Below are 17,544 nucleotides of genomic sequence, written 5' to 3' on the forward strand. Positions count from 1 at the left end.
ATCTATAATTTTGTATGTAATCAATGGGACCTAGCAAGCATGTAATAGAGTTAAACTGCTAGTACTGGATAACTGTACTCATGATTAATACCCAGCTGGCCAGTGAGATAAACCTCTATTTATAAACATCTGGATAGCATGGCCTTGAACAGTCATCTTGTGATTAACTATTCTGGCATCTATTTTGTCATCAGTTATAAAGGAAATGAAAGGACTAAGTCGACATGGACAGGAAGTATACAAGAAATGACAAATTATTGTGAATTTTTTCCATGGAAGATTCAATCTAGATTAGGATATTACGTGAGATGCAATACAAGTTCAGAGTAAAATTTAGTTCTCTCAATTTTAAATACAAAATTCAGTGATTTATAAATATTACTGGGGTTTGCTGTATAGGAGTCGGCATAGCTAAAATCAATTGTTTTAATACTGAGAAACCTAGATGGATGGTCAAGGCTCCATGCATGATAACACCATTATTGATTTTATCACCAGCTTCTAGCTTTGATGAAAGAAATTCACAAGTTTACTAAAACAGTTTGGAATGTTTTATGGTAAAGTGACTGCAGAAAAGCTTAATTTCTTATCCTAGATGCAATCCAGTCCATAGACACACAAATCAGTGGATTTGAGTATAGCCAGCTCTGTGCCAGAACCCACCCTGAGTGATACCAAACCGGTGCAGAGGACTGACAGCCTGCTAGAAGATCATGACTAGAGCAATACAACTTAAGTTCCATCTCTGTACTTATTTTAAGGTATATAAGCTACTGCAGCTGCATCTTTGCATTCTGTATCAGTCCAAAATTTCTGCACGGAGTACAACAACTTGCATTAATACACTGCCTTTACCTGGTGAAACGTCCCAAGGTGCTTCACAGGCGCCTTATTAGACTGCTTTTGACACCAAGCCATATAAAGCAATATTAGGACAGGTGACCAAATACCTGGTCAAAGAGGTAGGTTTTAACAAGTCTCTTAAAGGAGTAGAGAGAGGTGGAGAGGTTTAGTGGGTGAATTCCAGAGCTTGGGGGCCTAGACAGCTGACGGCACGGCCACCAATGGTTGGTGAACAAAATTGGGGATGCACAAGAGGCTAGAATTGGAAGAACGCAGAGTTCTCAGGGTTGTACAGCTGGAGGAGGTTACCGATAGGGAGAGGCAAGGCCATGGGGGGATTTGAACAAAAGGATGAGAATTTTAAATTTGAGTCATTGCTGGATCAGAAGCCAATGTAGGTCAGTGAGCACAGAGTTGATGGGTGAACAGGACTTGGTTCGAGTTAGAATACGGGCAGCAGAGTTTTGGATGAACTCAAGTTTACGGAGGGTGGAAGATGGGAGGCCGGCCAGAAGAGCGTTGGAATAGTCGAGTCTGGAGGTAACAAAAGCACGGATCAGAGTTTCAGTAGCAGATAAGCTGAGGCAGAGACGGGTGATGTTACAGAGATGGAAGTAGGCAGTCTTGGTGATGGAGAGGATAATTGGGTCGAAAGCTCAGCTTGGGGTTAAATAGGACGCCGAGGTTGCGAATCAGTAATAAGGTGGATGAATTAGCTGCACAAATAGATGTAAATGGATATGATATGATCGGGATTACGGAAACATGGCTCCAGGGTGACCAAGGCTGGGAACTCAACATCCAGGGGTATTCAATATTCAGAAAAGACAGGCGAAAAGGAAAAGGAGGTGGGGTAGCATTGCTGGTTAAAGAGGAGATTAACACAATTGTAAGGAAGGATAATGGCCCAGAAATTCGGGTCGAGGGCTTCCCGCGGGTGTAAGCCCCCGACCTACACTTACCTTGCGCGCCGGCCGTTGTGCTGCGATCCTGGGCCTCCTCCAACTGCCGGCACGCAGTGCTTGCATATCCCAGGGGCGCAGTTAGGTCGATGCGTCCCCTGGGATCACGTGGGCCATGGGGAGCCAATCGGAGCAGGGAATGCTTCATTCATAAGTTTGACAGGAAGGGCTGTCAAACTTATAAATACTATAAGCCCCAGAACATCACTAAATCTTCAAATAAGTTTTTAAAAAATCACATTTTTTAAATAAACTATAAATTACACGAAATAACTATTTTAAACAATAATTTAAATTTTTGAAATTTTTTAAAATTTTCTAATGGGGCTAAAAATAAACTTAACTTGCTTTAAAGTATTTAAAATAATAAACCTGTGGGAAAAAGTGTTTTAATTTTAATTAATTCACCACTTACCTTGTAAAAAGCAGGCCTTGCGCCTGCTTTTTATATGTGTAACTTCTGGAGACTTACCCTCCCGGGAAAATCGGCAAAAAAACCGTAAGTTCGATGCGCACGCGCAGCCTCTCCTGCGCATGCGTTCGACCTCTGAACCCCTTCATTCAGGGGAACGGAAGTACCGGTTTCCCGCACATGCGCAGTGCATGCAGGAAACCGGCACTTCCATTGGGCCTACGGGTGAGTACCCCGTGCGTACTCACCTGTGGAGACCCGGATTTCTGGGCCATTAGCTCTGATGACGTGGAATCTGTATGGGTAGAGCTGAGAAATACCAAGGGGCAGAAAATGTTAGTAGGAGTTGTATACAGACCCCCAAACAGTAATGCAGAGGTTGGGGATGGCATTAAACGGGAAATTAGAGAAGCGTGCAATAAGGGCACAGCAGTTATCATGGGTGACTTTAATCTACATATAGATTGGGCTAACCAAATTAGTAACAATACTGTGGAGGAGGAATTCCTGGAGTGTATACGGGATGGTTTCCTGGACCAATATGTTGAGGAACCAACTGGCGATCAGGCCATCTTAGACTGGGTATTATGTAATGAGAAAGGAATAATTAGCAATTTTGTGTGAGACCCCTTGGGGCGGAGCGATCATAATATGATAGAATGCTTCATTAAGATGGAGAGTGAAGTAGTTGACTCAGACTAGGGTCTTAAATTTAAATAAAGGAAACTACGATGGTATAAGGCGCAAGTTGGGTAGGATTGATTGGGGAATGTTACTCAAAGGATTGACGGTGGATAGGCAATGGCAAACATTTAAAGATAGCATGGATGAACTACAGAATTTGTTCATCCCTGTTTTGCATAAAAATAAAACGAAAAAGGTGACAGCCGTGGCTAACGAGGGAAATTAGGGATAGCATAAGATCCAAGGAGAGGACATATAAATTGGCCAGAAAAAACAGTAAACCTGAGGATTGGGAGCAGTTTAGGATTCAGCAAAGGAGGACAAAGGGATTAATTAAGAGGGGGAAAATAGAATATGAGAGTAAGCTTTCAGGGAACATAAAAACTGACTGTAAAAGCTTCTATAGATTTGCGAAGAGAAAAAGATTGGTGAAGTCAAGCATGGGTCCCTTGCAGTCAGAATCAGGGGAATTTATAATGGGGAACAAAGAAATGGCCGACCAATTAAATACATACTTTGGTTCTGTCTTCACAAAGGAGGATACAAATAACCTCCCAGAGATGTCGGGGAACATAGGGTCTAATGAGAGGGAGGAATTGAATGAAATCAGTATTTGTAGAGAAATGGTGTTAGGGAAATTGACGGGATTGAAGGTCGATAAATCCCCAGGGCCTGATAATCTACATCCTAAGGTACTTAAGGAAGTGGCCCTAGAAATAGTAGATGCATTGCTGGTCAGCTTCCAAAATTCTATAGATTCTGGAACAGTTCCCATGGATTGGAGGGTAGCTAATGTTACCCCACTATTCAAAAAAGGTGGTAGAGAGAAAATGGGGAATTATAGACGGTAAGTTGACATCAGTAGTGGGGAAAATGCTAGAGTCCATTATAAAAGATGTAATAGCAGAGCACTTGGAAAACAGTGACAGGATCGGACAAAGTCAACATGGATTTACAAAAGGTAAATCGTGCTTGACTAATCTACTGGAATTTTTTGAGGATGTAACTGGTAGAATCGATCAGGGAGAACCAGTGGAAGTGGTGTATTTGGACTTTCAGAAGGCTTTCGATAAGGTCCCGCATAAGAGATCAGCATGTAAAGTTAAGGCACATGGGATTGGGGGCAAGGTACTGACTTGGATAGAGAACTGATTGGCAGACAGGAAGCAAAGAGTTGGAATAAACGGGTCTTTTTCCGAGTGGCAGGCAGTGACTAGTGGGGTACTGCAGGGATCGGTCCTAGGACCCCAGCGTGGACCCAGAAGTTGCGCCAACACCCGACCCTACGCAGACCCAGAAGACGCGCAGATGCATGGCAGATGCAGTATAATGTGGATAAATGCGAGGTTATCCACTTTGGTGGCAAAAACTGGAAGGCAGATTATTATCTGAACGGCAATAGATTGGGAGATGGGGAAATGCAACGAGACCTGGGTGTCCTTGTGCACCAGTCGCTGAAGGTAAGCATGCAGGTGCAGCAGGCGGATAAGAAGGCAAATGGTATGTTGGCCTTCGTAGCAAGAGGATTCGAGTACAGGGGCAAGTATGTCTTGCTGCAGTTGTACAGGGCCTTGGTGAGACCACACCTTGAGTATTGTGTGCAGTTTTGGTCGCCTTATCTGAGGAAGGATGTTCTTGCTATGGAGGGAGTGCAACGAAGATTCACCAGACTGATACCTGGGATGGCAGGAATGACGTATGAGGAGAGATTGGGTCGATTGGGCTTATATTTGCTGGAGTTTAGAAGAATGAGAGGGGAACTCATTGAAACTTATAACATTCTAACAGGACTAGACAGACTAGATGCAGGAAGGATGTTTCCGATGGCGGGGAGTCCAGAACCAGGGGTCACAGTCTAAAGATAAGGGGTAAGCCATTTAGGACAGAAATGAGGAGGAATTTCTTCACCCAGAGAGAGGTGAACCGTGGAATTCTCTACCACAGAAGGCAGTTGAGGCCAATTCATTAAATATATTCAAGAAAGAGTTAGAATTATTTCTTAAGGCTAAAGGGATCAAGGGATATGGGGAGAAAGCAGGGATAGGGTACTGAATTTGGATGATCAGCCATGATCTCATTAAATGGCGGAGCAGGCTCGAGAGGCTGAATGGCCGACTCCTGCTCCTATCTTCTATGTTTCTATCAGTCTGTTTCAATCTCAGACAATTCTTTCTAAGGTCAGACCATTGGCTGTGGTTTGTTTAGAAAAATATTGTGACCTAGGTTGCAAACTCTTTGAAATGAATGGAGGTGTTGAGAGGAATTAAAATGTCAGTGGAAATACGTGAGTCTTGTCACGCCTGTGAATTCAACGAGCACAATTTTACACACACTTCTAGCTCTAGATCACACCCTCGGGCAGGATCCTGGCATGGAGTATTGTTGCGTGGAACTTTGATCCTGTGCAGTCTTAAAACTGGTGTATTAATAATTTAGGGGAGAGAATTTAATTTTATGAATTCTGACCGTGTCATTTCTGTGCTAGTAGTGTCATTATATCATGGGTTGGTAAACTTCTTCATTAAGTTACCTCCTGATATCACCTGCTATGCTACCTTGTATGCAAAAAACACAGCTGACCTACCCAGACTGCAGTACTGGGCACAGAAGTAGTGCTATCACTTGTGAACCAATGCACATTTTAGAACAGTTGTTAGAGAATTTGATTGAGAGGAAACGATTGAAATGACTATTTGTAATTGTATATGGAAGAGTGTAGATAAAAATCATGACTTGTTCTGTAAAACAGTCAGTGAATGGTTGACCATGATCATGCAATTTGAGAAGCAAATAGAAAGCCCAGTTTAGTTACATGTATGATGGGGTGCTACGTTTTCATGTTTCTTAATTTTTCAGTTTACATTTTTTAAACTTGAAAACTGTAAGTTATGGACACGAGGAACTGGCATCAGCTGTCCTTTTTTGCGGGTGATTTTATTTTCAAAATGGTCGTTGTATGTACTGTAAAAATGTTCTCAACAATCTTCAAGAACCAGCTGAGATTATGCATTACACCCTCAGAGGACGGACACAAGTACCACGTGGGGCCTGGAGCAACCGCATCTTCTGGGTCCACGTGGGGCCTGGAGCAACCGCATCTTCTGGGTCCGCGTGGGGCCTGGAGCAACCGCATCTTCTGGGTCCGTGTGGGGCCTGGAGCAACCGCATCTTCTGGGTCCGCATGGGGCCTGGAGCAACCGCATCTTCTGGGTCCATGTGGGGCCTGGAGCAACCGCATCTTCTGGGTCCATGTGGGGCCTGGAGCAACCGCATCTTCTGGGTCCGCGTGGGGCCTGGAGCAACCGCATCTTCTGGGTCCATATGGGGCCTGGAGCAACCGCATCTTCTGGGTCCGCGTGGGGCCTGGAGCAACCGCATCTTCTGGGTCCGCGTGGGGTCGGGAGTCTGCGCATCTTCTGGGTCCACGTGGGGTCGGGAGTCTGCGCATCTTCTGGGTCCACGTGGGGTCGGGAGTCTGCGCATCTTCTGGGTCCTCCTGGGGTCGGGAGTCTGCGCATCTTCTGGGTCCGCGTGGGGTCGGGAGTCTGCGCATCTTCTGGGTCCGCGTGGGGTCGGGAGTCTGCGCATCTTCTGGGTCCTCCTGGGGTCGGGAGTCTGCGCATCTTCTGGGTCCTCGTGGGGTTGAGTGTCTGCGCATCTTCTGGGTCCGCGTGGGGTCGGGTGTCTGCGCATCTTCTGGGTCCACGTGGAGTCGGGTGTCTGCGCATCTTCTGGGTCCTCATGGGGTCGGGGGTCTGCGCATCTTCTGGGTCCGCGTTGGGTCGGGAGTCTGCGCATCTTCTGGGTCCGCGTGGGGTCGGGTGTTGGCGCATCTTCTGGGTCCGCGTGGGGTCGGGAGTCTGCGCATCTTCTGGGTCCGCATGGGGTCGGGAGTCTGCGCATCTTCTGGGTCTGCGTGGGGTCAGGTGTCTGCGCATCTTCTGGGTCCGCATGGGGTCGGGAGTCTGCGCATCTTCTGGGTCCGCGTGGGGTCAGGTGTCTGCGCATCTTCTGGGTCCGCGTAGGGTCAGGTGTCTGCGCATCTTCTGGGTCCACGTGGGGTTGAGTGTCTGCACAGCTTCTGGGTCCGCGTGGGGTCGGGTGTTGGCGCATCTTCTGGGTCCGCGTGGGGTCAGGTGTCTGCGCATCTTCTGGGTCCACGTGGGGTTGAGTGCCTGCACAGCTTCTGGGTCCGCGTGGGGTCGGGTGTTGGCGCATCTTCTGGGTTCGCGTGGGGTCAGGTTTCTGCGCATCTTCTGGGTCTGCGTGGGGTCAGGTGTCTGCGCATCTTCTGGGTCCACGTGGGGTTGAGTGTCTGCACAGCTTCTGGGTCCGCGTGGGGTCGGGTGTTGGCGCATCTTCTGGGTCCTCATGGGGTCGGGTGTCGGCACATCTTCTGGGTCCGCGTGGGGTCGGGTGTTGGCACATCTTCTGGGTCCTCATGGGGTCGGGGTCGGGTGTTGGCGCATCGTCTGGGTCCGCGTGGGGTCGGGTGTCGGCGCATCTTCTGGGTCCACGTGGGGTTGAGTGTCTGCACAGCTTCTGGGTCCGCGTGGGGTCGGGAGTCTGCGCATCTTCTGCGTCCTACTGGGGTCGAGTGTCGGCGCATCTTCTGGGTCCGCGTGGGGTCGGGAGTCTGCGCATCTTCTGGGTCCTACTGGGGTCGAGTGTCGGCGCATCTCCTGGGTCCGCGTGGGGTCAGGTGTCTGCGCATCGTCTGGGCCCACGTGGGGTTGAGTGTCTGCACAGCTTCTGGGTCCGTGTGGGGTCGGGTGTTGGCGCATCTTCTGGGTCCTCATGGGGTCGGGTGTCGGCCCATCTTCTGGGTCCGCGTGGGATCGGGAGTCTCCCCATCTTCTGGATCCTTCTGGGGTCGAGTGTCGGCGCATCTTCTGGGTCCTCATGGGGTCGGGGGTCGGGTGTTGGCGCGTCTTCTGGGTCTGTGTGGGGTCGGGAGTCTGCGCATCTTCTGGGTCCGCGTGGGGTCGGGTGTCTGCGCACCTTCTGGGTCCGCGTGGGGTCGGGTGTCTGCGCATCTCCTGGGTCCTGATGGGGTCGGGGGTTGGGTGTTGGCGCATCTTCTGGGTCCGCGTGGGATCGGGAGTCTGCGCATCTTCTGGGTCCGCATGGGGTCAGGAGTCTGCGCATCTTCTGGGTCCGCATGGGGTCGGGAGTCTGCGCATCTTCTGGGTCCGCGTGGGGTCGGGTGTCTGCGCATCTTCTGGGTCCGCGTGGGGTCAGGTGTCTGCGCATCTTCTGGGTCTGCGTGGGGTCGGGAGTCTGCGCATCTTCTGGGTCCGCGTGGGGTCGGGTGTCTGCGCATCTTCTGGGTCCACGTGGGGTCGTAGTCTGCGCATCTTCTGGGTCCGCATGGGGTCGGGGGTCGGGAGTCTGCGCATCTTCTGGGTCCACGTGGGGTCGGGAGTCTGCGCATCTTCTGGGTCCTCCTGGGGTCGGAAGTCTGCGCATCTTCTGGGTCCGCGTGGGGTCGGGTGTCTGCGCATCTTCTGGGTCCACGTGGGGTCAGGAGTCTGCGCATCTTCTGGGTCCGCGTGGGGTCGGGTGTTGGCGCATCTTCTGGGTCTGCGTGGGGTCGGGTGTCTGCGCATCTTCTGGGTCCACGTGGGGTCGTAGTCTGCGCATCTTCTGGGTCCGCATGGGGTCGGGGGTCGGGAGTCTGCGCATCTTCTGGGTCCACGTGGGGTCGGGGGTCTGCGCATCTTCTGGGTCCGCGTTGGGTCGGGAGTCTGCGCATCTTCTGGGTCCACGTGGGGTCGGGGGGTCTGCGCATCTTCTGGGTCCGCGATGGGTCGGGAGTCTGCGCATCTTCTGGGTCCGCGTGGGGTCGGGTATCTGCGCATCTTCTGGGTCCACGTGGGATCGGGAGTCTGCGCATCATCTGGGTCCGCGTTGGGTCGGGAGTCTGCGCATCTTCTGGGTCCGCGTGGGGTCGGGTGTTGGCGCATCTTCTGGGTCCGCGTGGGGTCGGGTGTCTGCGCATCTTCTGGGTCCACGTGGGGTCGGGGGTCTGCGCATCTTCTGGGTCCGCGTTGGGTCGGGAGTCTGCGCATCTTCTGGGTCCACGTGAGGTCGGGGGTCTGCGCATCTTCTGGGTCCGCGTGGGGTCGGATGTTGGCGCATCTTCTGGGTCCTCCTGGGGTCAGGAGTCTGCGCATCCTCTGGGTCCGCGTTGGGTCGGGTGTCGGCGCATCTTCTGGGTCCACGTGGGGTTGAGTGTCTGCACAGCTTCTGGGTCCGCGTGGGGTCGGGAGTCTCTGCATCTTCTGGGTCCTTCTGGGGTCGAGTGTCGGCGCATCTTCTGGGTCCTCATGGGGTCGGGGTCGGGGGTCTGCACATCTTCTGGGTCCACGTGGGGTTGAGTGTCTGCACAGCTTCTGGGTCCGCGTGGGGTCGGGTGTTAGCGCATCTCCTGGGTCCTCATGGGGTCGGGTGTCGGCACATCTTCTGGGTCCGCGTGGGATCGGGAGTCTGCGCATCTTCTGGGTCCTTCTGGGGTCGAGTGTCGGCGCATCTTCTGGGTCCTCATGGGGTCGGGGCTCGGGTGTTGGCGCGTATTCCGGGCCTGCGTGGGGTCAGCAGTCTGCGCATCTTCTAGGTCCGCGTGGGGTCGGGTGTCTGCGCATCTTCTGGGTCCGCGTGGGGTTGGGTGTCTGCGCATCTTCTGGGTCCTGATGGGGTCGGGGGTCGGGTGTTGGCGCATCTTCTGGGTCCGCGTGGGGTCGGGTGTCTGCGCATCTTCTGGGTCCGCGTGGGATCGGGAGTCTGCGCATCTTCTGGGTCCGCGTGGGGTCGGGTGTCTGCGCATCTTCTGGGTCCTGATGGGGTCGGGGGTCGGGTGTTGGCGCATCTTCTGGGTCCGCGTGGGGTCGGGTGTCTGCGCATCTTCTGGGTCCGCGTGGGGTCGGGTGTCTGTGCATCTTCTGGCTTGCCTTGTCAACAAGGTTGTTTTTGGAAGCAGGGACAGTGGCTGCAAGGGTGATTCAAACCTTGATAATGACAGGGACATAAAGGTATCCAGTAACAAAATCTAGGTCGTCATAATCTTCAGATTTAGATATTTGAAGTGTGCTGTCAGGCTGTGTCCCATGTTTTAAAGTGTAAAAGGGCTTTGTGCATTGAAGGCTGTGCTATTTTGTAATTTGCGAGTGCATGTGGTTTTAGAGTGCCTCTTGTATATTTTACAATGTAAGTGATTTGGGTCTTTCAATAACTGCCAGTTTTTTGCAGGTGTCTGTTTTTTGGGAGTAAAATTTATCCAGGTTTCACTGCAGGTTTTAAGGAAGTTCGGTGATATAAATATTTCTTGTCTCATGGAGAGATGAGTAACTGTTTCAGAATACAGCAGACACTTCAAACGCATCTAAAAAAAATGCACAGAAGCAAATCTGGAGACCCGTGAAACATTGCAAGTTTTCGTGAAACCAAGTTGTATGGCAAACTTAACAAAAAGAGAATAATTTATTTGTGAAAATCAGAATAAAGCTGAACTGAACAGAGTAGTGCTGGGATGTCTTTGTCTAAAGTAATATAACTCTTTTGTTTCAAGAAAGTTTACTATAAATGCACTCCACATCATATTACTTTTTTTCTGCCTTTCTGAACACGTAACTTTTTTTATTGGTAAACCTTGGTGAGATGACAGGCTTAAGAGGAATCTGACGAGTAACACAACAAAAGTCACTGCACTTTCAAGCAAGTTATTGTGTGTGAAGAGCTTTGTGATATTATGACTTGATAAAACCCTCCATAAATGCTGGTATTATATTCACTTAAACTGGAGCCACTACTGGTGCCTATACATTAAACAGTTTGGGTTTGATTTTTATACTTACTAACATTTGAGAGAATCTTTTGAAGTACCTCTTCCTTTCCACTCACCACCCTCCCTCTCCACCTGAAGAGGGGGCTGGGGGAAATATCATGTACAGTCATCCTCAGTGCTGCTGTCAAAATGTCTGCATTGCCATTTGCGTGCAGTGAATGCCATAGTTTTATACCATTAACCTATTTCGAATATGTCTCTGTATAAAGCAAGAGTTTTTCACCAGATGTAAAGTACTAACTCGAGTGAATTTGGGATGGCACTATTAAAATACTTAAGCTATAGCCCACCTAATTTAAAAATACTTATGAGCGGACTTGTTTTTCTTAAATTACACATTCACCACCCTTGCCATCTAGATTCTACAGAGGTGCATTCTGTCGTGTTCTGCATGACTGGTATAAGAAATAAAGGAAGATAAAAGTAAGGTAGCTGAAGTTCATAAATTTATGTTAATGATTTTAACTATTATGTAGAAAACATTAACACTCCAATTTGTACTGGTTCTTGATGAATATTCCTGCTAGCTTTTGTAAAATAATCTCAAAAATATGCTGCTTAACAAATATCCAGTTTTCACTAAATATTTGGCTAATTTAATGGTTTTAACTGATAATTTATAAATATTGGTTGTTGTATTATAATAGATTAACAGATTTGAAAAATTCAATAAGATTACATTTCCTACCAGACTGCTGGAACAAACAGCACTGCTTCAATATTTTAGTTTAGAAACTTGATTCCTAGATTGGGAACTAAAAACTAGTGCAAAATACATAAATTCTGATGATGAATATAATAACTGTCTTAGTATTTGATCATCCATGGGGAAAGTGGCGCACTATAACTGCGTAAATAATGTACTTTCAAGCTTGAGATTAATGAGATGATTTCCTATCTGAGCAGTGAGTGTATATAACTGGGTCTATTGGATTGGGAGCTCTGTGCAAGTTATTGTGTTAGAGATGAATGAGAATGAAAGGGAGAGAGAAATGAAAGAAAGTTAGCTTGTATTGACAGCTGTTTTTGTGGGGGCCATTCTTCCCATCTAAGGGCTCTATAAAGTGGAAAATAAATCACATTCCTCTAAATGGCCAGAGTCCCTGTGCTGAAGATGAAAGAAACTTGAGAGAAGAAAGCAATGAATAGGATTGCCTCTACTATACCTAGTCATTGAGATTGAAAGATTCAACCCATTATCTTAATTGATCTCTGATACTGTATAAACACTCGTCTGTTACTGCTGAAGTACCATTGATGCTGATAAATTATTGAAAATGTTACCTGGGGTAATCTAACTAGATGTACTTTAGGATGTTTGTTACTAACTTAGGGCCAAATTTTCCTCTGTGTAAGTTCAATTAATAGGAATACAGTGAAGCAGTAATGGTGGAAAGCAGTCTTCCATTCTTACTGCTACTCTGAGTCTTGTTCCTATGTTAAAATGTATTTATGAAACACTGCCTCATAATCTCTGCACATTAAAGACTATTAAGCTGAAGGGATAATTACAAGTCCTAGCCCTTCCCAGGCTACCCCAGATCAGGCGTATTTCCCAGACGTTCACCTTCAACTTAAGTTAGAGGTAGCCGAATTCTATAAGACGCTTAAATGGGTCTAGAGGTTCAGGCTATCTCTCCCTAAAGGAAAGGAACGACTGAAGATGTTACCATCCTCCAGATAGCACTTTTAATAAGTTTAACTAGACTGTAACCTTCCGGATATTATGAGGGTCCGGAATACCCCCCAGAATTCTGCAACTCCTTACAAAAGAGTGTACAGAAATTGGGTTCGCGAGTTTATACAGAAATACTCTGAGACAATTCTAAAAATATAGGCCTAGAAATTCAGTATCGCCACGTTTGGGGTGCTACAGCCGGGCGTTCGCTAAATTTAGTGACCGGCGCAACTTAGCGCCACCTTTGCCGAAATTGAGTTGCATTGCCCCAAGAAGTTGCTGCTGCGTTAAAGCAGGCGGTGCACGACTATCATAAGGTGCTAAGCCGGCGAGCCGAGGCGCTACCACCGAGGGCAGGCGCAGCGCAGGTGCGGCGAGTTATTGATTGAAGGTAGACACGCTGGCGCCGGTCAGCTCTTAAAGGGGGAGGGTCGATTTGTTTTGCTGCCACGCCCTGCACACTGCAGCCCTGAATCTGCTATGGAGAAGGCCAGGGAGCGAGCGCAGCGCTTCAGCGAGGGTGCCCTGAAGCTTCTGGTTGGCGCAGTGGAGCGCAGGCGACCTGTCCTCTTCCCTGACAGTGGCAGGAGGCCGCTGCCCAGCGAGTACAGAAAAGCCTGGAGGGAAGTGGCGAACAGAGTGACCTCCAACAACTTGGTCCCCAGGACACGCACGCAATGCAGAAAGAAGTTCAACGACCTCACTCGGGTTGTCAGGGTGAGTACCCTTTCCACTATCCTCTTCATCCCTGCATGGGCACCTCACTTTACGGCCAAAGAGTCCTGAAAGCCCCAATGCCCAGCCCTCATCCAACAGCTATGGGACTCTCATGAAAATCACATGCACGTTCACCACTTTACACACTGTCAGGGCTATTCGACCATGGGAAAAAGTGCAGGCAAGATCAGGGCTTGACACTGTCAGGGCTATTCGACCATAGGAGACAGTGCAGGCAAGATCAGGGCTTGACACTGTCAGGGCTATTCCACCATGGGAGACAGTGCAGGCAAGATCAGGGCTTAACACTGTCAGGGCTATTTGACCATGGGAAACAGTGCAGGCAAGATCAGGGCTTCACACTGTACTCAGAGGCCGTCCTTTCTCTTGCAGGGCAAGCTGGCCCACAATCGGAGGCAGCAGCGACGGACCGGGGGAGGCTGTCCTGACCTTAAAGACGTGAGCGACCTGGAGCAGCGAGTGGAGCGGATAATGGGAGGCCGGCTGATTGGCCCCGTCGCCACTGGAGATGCTGACCCCGTTCTGGACAGCAATGGTAAGGTCATCACCTTTTTGACCTCTCTCTTTCCACTTGTGCCTCACACCAGCATCTTTTGCCACTCTCGAACCAATGCAGTGCATTGCAGCACTCGCCTCCCTCGCTGCTGCCCTGTCCTCTAAAGCAACTCCTGTGCCTCCCTGCTTTCAGATGAAGAATCGCCAGGTGAGGAGGCAGGCCCTCAAGCTGGCACTGCGACTGATTCGGAATTTGAGGAGGAGGAAGAGGAAGCCGGCCCATCAGTGCCACCCTCAGCCAAGGCAGCCCATGGCCATGATGGGGACACGTCTTCCCTGGAGGGGAGCAGGGTGGAAGAGTCTGATGACGGTGACGCTCTGGGGCCCAGCGGACTGCATCAACGCCGGAAGGGTGGGGAAACTCGGTGGCCTTCTCCCCGGAGGGTGAGTGCGGCCTCCAGTCCTGCTACGGTGAGCGCAGAGGAGGTGTGGCTCCTTGTTGAAATGGGCGCCCAAGCTGAGCGCAGGCACATTGAGATCATGGCTGCAGTGGCAAGGATGCCTGACTCCATAGAGTCACTGGCAAGGAGTGCTCAGGACTTCGGGGCAGCACAGGCCAGGAGTCTGCAGGACTTCGGGGCAGCACAGGCCAGGAGTCTGCAGGACTTCGGGGCAGCACAGGCCAGGAGTCTGCAGGACTTCGGGGCAGCACAGGCCAGGAGTCTGCAGGACTTCGGGGCAGCACAGGCCAGGAGTCTGCAGGACTTCGGGCAGCACAGGTGGCTTCCAGCCAAGTGCTTAGTCGTGCCATGCAACCACTGGCTGGTCTGATGCAGACACAGATCTGGGCCACGCGGGTACTAACTGCTGCCACCCTCGCTGGATCGGCCAGGAATCGCCGGGGCCCTCGCCGCAGCTCAGCAGTCTCTGCTTCAGCAGATTGCTGCGCATGCTTCAGTGCTGTCCCGTGCGAGTGACAGTGTATCGGCCGACCAGGGAGTGCCTGTGCTCTGTCAGGTTGGCAGCATTCCTGCTGCCAACACTGTTACTCCTCCACTGCAGCTGCCACCACCTGTAGGACAGACTGCTGCCGCCCAAGCAGAGTTCGAGCAGTCAGCAGCCGGCCCCTCCAGGCCCAGAGCTGGTCCAGGCCGTCCCCCAAGGGCATCTGCCGACTCACCATCTGACCCTCAGCAGCCTTCCCCCAGCCTTGCTGCAGCCACTGGGGTCCCATTGAGGAGGAGCTGCAGGGCGGGAAGGGGCAAATCGCGCAAGCGAGGCGGATCACCCTCGCAGGCGAAAAAGTAGAAGGTGTGGCAAAATATTTTTTGTTATATGAAGGCCGAGAATGTTGTGTTTGTTTTTTATATGAAGGCCGACAATGTTGTTTGTTTTTTATATGAAGGCCGAGGATCATGGTCATTTTTGTTTAACTGCTTTTTTCATTTTCTCCAGGTTGTGAGAGCCAGTTATGTGTCTGACTGTTTTTTGGGGGGTTTCTCTGTATTTGTTTGTCATGCGGGAAGGGCACAGAGTTTGTAAAATAAAAAATTGTCTTTATACAGATTGTCCATGTTTGCACTTTGAACTATTTGTTGCCTTGACCGGCTGAGGGTTTGCGGAGCGTCTCCATTCATGTTCTTTCAATGTCACAAGCCATTCCCTGAGAGGGGGCCTAGAACCGACTTGCAATAATCCGCCGACGGACGGCCCTTGCACTTTGTGCCTTCCTCCCGTCTTGGTGCTCCTCCTCCTCCTCCTCCTCCTCCTCCTCTGGTGGTCCTCCAATGTCTGCTGGCAGTGGCTGAGTCCTGAGGATAGCCAGGTTGTGCAGCATGCAGCACACTACAACGAAATGGGAGACTCGCTCAGGCAAGTACTGAAGGGCTCCCCCGGAATGGTCCAGACAGCGGAACCGTTGCTTGAGCACGCCGATTGTGTGCTCAATGATGTTCCTGGTCGCTTGATGGCTGTCATTGTATCGTTCTTCAGCAAGGGTGCTGGGCGCACGGAGCGGGGTCATCAGCCAGGTGCACAAAGGATAGCCCTTGTCCCCGACAAGCCAGCCTCCTGGGTGAGCCGGGGCTTCGAAAATGTCTGCCACAGAAGTCTGGCGCAGGATGAAGGCATCCTGGCTGCTGCCTGGAAAGCGGGCATTGACAGCTAGTATGAGCTGCCTGTGGTCACACACCAACTGGATGTTGAGCGAATGGTATCCCTTCCGGTTGCGGTAATCCTCGGCATTCTGTAGCGGTGCCCGCAAAGCCACATGCGTGCAGTCAATGGCGCCCTGGACCATGGGGAAGCCTGCTATTCTTGCAAATCCCATTGCACGCTCTTGCTTCTTGTCCGGGGTCATGGGGAAGGAGATGTACTGACGTCTTCTTCTGAAGAGGGCATTCGTCACCTGGCGGGTGCAGCAATGTACCGCGAACTGGGAGATATTGGCAATGTCCCCAGTAGCGGATTGGAAGGAGCCGGTGGCATAGGAGTTGAGAGCCACTGTCACCTTCACTGCCACCGACAGAGACGTCCTGCTCCTCAGCTGTGGCTGCAGATCTCTCTGAAGCAGGTGGCAGATCTCAGTGACCACCTCCCTTCTGAATCGCAGCCTCTGAACACACTGCTCCTCAGACATGTTGAGATATGAGAACTGCTGGCTGTAGACCCTGGGTGGGTAAGGCCTCCTGTGCCGATGCCTGTTGGCCCTTCTCCATCTGGCCATGACTGGCACTCTCTCTCGGCGTCTCTGAGCCCCTTGAATGCAATGCAGAAACCCAACGTTTCCACCCATTGCAGCCCCCATTATATGTGGTGACTCAAGGCTATGGCACTGAAAGTTAAATCCAAGTGCAAAGCTCTGGCCTGAAGCCAGAAGTAATTGTGCGAGCGCTGAGTCAAAGCAGAAAGCTCTCTCCCTTTGTTTCTCTCCAAATCTCTCTCTCACACAGGAGTGGAACAAAATGGCTGCCACAAAGAATGCAGGAAGAGTCCCCTTTAAATCGAACCCCCCACACCCCACAGCGACTGGGAACCGTTCCAGTGAACCAGTCACTGGGGGCGCCAGGCGCACAGAAGGGAGGCGCCACTGAAGTTCCGGTTCGGGGCGCACCAAGGGCGTTGCACCATCAAATGACGTCAGGATCTGCGCGCGCAGCTGAGCGGGCGCTGCGGTTCTGCGCCACCCTAAATCTTGACTGAAGTTCGCGAGAGGCGCAGATCACGCCGCGCCCGGGCGCTAGCCGCTTAGCGCCCCACTTCTCCACCTCCTAAGGCGCTAGCGGCTGGCGCTAACAACTGAATTTCTAGGCCATATAGTTTTATTTAAGAGCCGACATTCATTTAACAGCTGTTGAGTCAGTCGCAACATTAACAATTCAAAATACAAATGGCTTATATTTCTTATTTCTTACTTATCTCTAAATCCAGAACATCCACCAAAATCAAATATCTTGATTACCCGAGACTCAAAGTTTAAAAACTTGGTGCCTGTAAAGTTGAGAAACGCTTGCCACGTTCAGCGACTTCTGACTTTCTGTTTGAAAAGGTCTATATACCCTTTTTGCAGTGGTTTATTCTTTGAAGTTCTCTGTTGATGTAAGCTAATTGGCTTTATTGATACCTCTTGAATGCTTTCTATCTTACTGTCAATTCAACTATTGCATGCATAATTATGTCTCTACCTTCAGGTGTTCAATAGTTATCATAAAAACAATATGACAGCAATGGTTTCTGTTTGATGCCATTTTAACAAAATCCTTTCATTCAATTCTTAATATTGGCTTAACTGGTTTTTAGCAGACGTTGAGTCTCCTAACTGCTCCAAGTTCAATACAAACACAATGTAATTGCTTGGTGTATCTATTGAAGTCATATCTTCAAAGTGTTC

Source organism: Somniosus microcephalus, chromosome 22, assembly GCF_052327205.1.
Source record: "Somniosus microcephalus isolate GS21.2 chromosome 22, FLI_Smic_1.0, whole genome shotgun sequence".
NCBI lineage: Eukaryota > Metazoa > Chordata > Chondrichthyes > Squaliformes > Somniosidae > Somniosus > Somniosus microcephalus.